Source organism: Boleophthalmus pectinirostris, unplaced genomic scaffold, assembly GCF_026225935.1.
Source record: "Boleophthalmus pectinirostris isolate CB_2022bp ecotype Guang Dong unplaced genomic scaffold, ASM2622593v1 HiC_scaffold_7, whole genome shotgun sequence".
NCBI classification, from domain to species: Eukaryota; Metazoa; Chordata; class Actinopteri; order Gobiiformes; family Gobiidae; genus Boleophthalmus; species Boleophthalmus pectinirostris.
Genome location: NW_026571473.1, coordinates 10,431,113 through 10,434,715, shown reverse-complemented (window position 1 = coordinate 10,434,715; position 3,603 = coordinate 10,431,113).

Genomic DNA, 3,603 nt, shown 5'->3' with positions numbered 1-3,603 from the left:
AAAATGAATGACATTAACTGAAAATGAGCATCCATTTTACTGCCTCACAGTTAAATGAGTTGAGGTAGGTTTTATACATAAACTGTCTACATTTACAAAGCACTACACTAAATCATACTTTACTGCGCGGCTTAGACAGAGCCAATAATTGGACAGAAATTATATCTTTGGGATTTTATTCGCTGTCATTAAATATTCATTAGGGCTGGTAGGTGCTACAGGAGTTGTGCACATACGACGTGTAGACTTCAAACAAACCCGTGACAGGACAGGCCTTTAAAGACATGATGGAAGGTGACACATCCGAACATATCGCTATAAAGTTGAAATACCACAGAAAGGGGCACAACCAATTTCTTTCTCCGCTCTCTCTGCCAGTTAATGACAGGCATTAAAAAAATCCATTACAACTATAAATGTTATCAGGTCATTGAGAGCTGCTTGTGCATCTGAGGCCCTGGGCCAATGGCCAATAATGCTCCATAGGGACAAATAGGATCTTAAAATCCATGTTAGCTGTTGCAGCAATGGGGCACAAATGCCAGGACAAAGCAGTTTTGCAACTCATTTAGAAATATGGGAACAAATTGTGAATGGAGAAAAGCTCAGTGGTGAAATTATCAGGACAATCATGCAGTAAATGTGAATCAGTCTTTATGAAATAATAAGTACACACACATTAACACACTTATATTAACAGGTTGCAGTTTATTTCAATAATGGAGCATTTGGGGTTTTGATACATTCCCAATTACAATAAATAAAGTTAAAATATTTAATGCTAGTCATATGAGTGGGACAGGTTAATATACAAGATATTATAATAAAATATAAGCATGCAATTACAAACTAGTATGACTCATTGCACTGGCTCTGTATTAAACTGTTTATGTGCTAAGGGTATAAACTTGCCAGGGAATCCCAAATCACTCATTTAGGAGATTACCTCTGTGGTCGTGTGAAGCAGTCACAGTTGTAGATAGCAGCAGATAGTGTTGAGACTAGGTGAGAGCTGATGGTTTATAACAGCCGTACTCACAAAGAATAGATCCTTTATCAACCTCCAGAGGGACTTGAATCAAAACATTAGTTTTGTTTATGGGGAGAGTGGCTTTGTCCTTCACGTGGCCTCTAAGGGTGATAAAGTGAGAGTTACGCGATCCACCTTAGGCAGAAATAGGAAATGTTGCTGTGAACGCAGCTGTTGCTTGGGTCGGCTCAGGCAGGGAGAGGCCTCGGTCTTCCCAGGCGCTGCCAAATAAAGAGACTACTGTGTTGTGTAAGACAGTTTGTGCCCCCACCCTCTCCACCCCAACATTTACTTTTCCAAAGGTGTTAAACTACACAGGTGGGGAGGATTGCATACTTTTAGCTTTTAAACAGAGCGAGGGTTGCCATCCTAAGAATATTATTTGCACAGCGTAGCAGCATTGTGGTTAATGTAGAATCAACATTTGTCAGCTGCCAGCGTGGAGCTGAGGCAGGTAGATGGAGTCTAACACACCAGAGGATGGCTGCTACTGTTCCAGGCCCATCTGCAGCAGATGAATGACGCCTTCAAAGAACTCAGCCTCAAACTGACAGCACAGATTCCACATTCATCTCCTGCCATGGCTCCACGGGATCATACGCTCAGCGCTACACAAGAGGTGAAGAGCAATTCCATTAGCTGTCAGCCGCCAAGACGCTTTTCAGACAGAAACCTGGGAACAAGGGAGAGAAAAACATGATTTTAACCCCACTGGCATCAGGCAGTATTACACACACAAAACACCTTCAGTATTCACAAATAAGAAAACTTACACAAAACCTATGTATGTTTCAGATGTACCACATTACTGTCAACCAAAAACTTCATTGTAAGCATTATGATAAAGCAAATTACTCACCTTAGCCCATAATAGACTTCAGGAATTCATAAGAGTTAGTTGGAACTGCCTTATCTGAAAAACAGAAAAAACATTACATTCACAAAAGTATTCAAATGCAAATAGGGTATTATCTTATTGCTAATTGTTACTCTGGATTAGAGCATATTTTAATTTCCCATTGTAATACATTTCAAAGCAGTATGGACATGTTGCACCCCAAGATGAAATTCACAGACACCACTCAGTAAATCAAATACCTCGTCCGAATAGACTGCATACTCTGCAAAGCACCGCACCGATCGAAGGCCACCATCTTCAGTTGGATAAAAACAGCCTAATATACAACTCTCCCATTTAATTGCGCTCGTGTGTTCAATCAGAAAGCATAAAACTCCGGGTGGGAAGGTGGCATCTGTCCGTGAGCTCCTCCAGGATTGATGTGGCAGCGTGGGCCAGCACCGGACCCCATCACTTTTATGGCATCTTAAGGAATCTTCTTTTTAATACAGCCCATTACTGCTGACATACAAATCTTCCCCAATGTGTTCCCCTCTACGACCTGATCAATTTTTACTTTGCTGAGGTGTCCCCTTTTGCCTCATTTTGTCATCTAAAAATTCACATTATTTAGGATTTTATTGTGGGAAAAATCGCAATAAAGTACATTAATGTCCACAGATGTGCTAAAGTCAGTGTTTGCCGGTTACTAAAAAGCTTTATAGAAAATAAAATTTGTTTCTGCAGTAAGCAGAACTGTTTAAATGTTATTTATTTTTATGTTCCTAAGAAAATATATTGTGAAGTGTAGCATTGATTTAGAACATAACCATGTCTCGGTACGGGTCGGAAAGGCTGAATTTATGAATCCTTTGCACAACTTCTTTAATTGAATTTTCCAAATCTCTCACCACACACAAATAATCAATACCCTCTGCTCAGGGAAACTTGCCTCAGAATTATTGGGGCCTTTCTTTTTCAATTTTGTACTCATCAGCACATACAGGCACGGTGGGAATTTGTAATGCTGCCACTACACTCCCGAGATTTATGCCTGCCCCAAGTCTGATTGCTCACCAAAAGTGACTTCTTTAGACTGCTTTGCTAACTAAAACTTTGTTAACCTTAAAGGCTGGACCGAAGTTATTCTCAACTGACAAAGATGTAGGACCACAGTAGGGATGCAAGATTTACTGAAATGGACAATTATTATGCACAAAACCTTCTGCTAACTATTATCACATTTTCTCCTTTGTGTGACATGCATATCCAATTACCATATTCTGTTTTTGTGAAAATATTGCAATATTGCATTTCACTTCCTACCACTAAAATAAACCACTGGTTACATTGTGTTGGGTATTACACAGAGCATGATCAGGCTTTTGTGTTACTGTGATTAAAGACAATCCTTCCTGTTCCTAGCACTTCTAACTATGAATCCAACGCCCAAGGTCACAGCTTTTCATCTAAACAAACATTTTACACTAGAACAAGATCATACACATCATCCGTCTAGATTTCACACTCCCAGCAAATATAGGGGAGAAGAGCTCAGCAGCTTTGAATAACAGTTTGTTTACTTAAAATGTGTGTCCTAGAACACATAGAGGGCCTATTCTCTCCCACTATAATCTGTACTGACATTATGAGCTCTGTTGTTGTAAGGAGGTTTACACAAAACTGATAAATTTTACAGATCAACCATGTGACAAAAATGTGACATTCCTGGGGC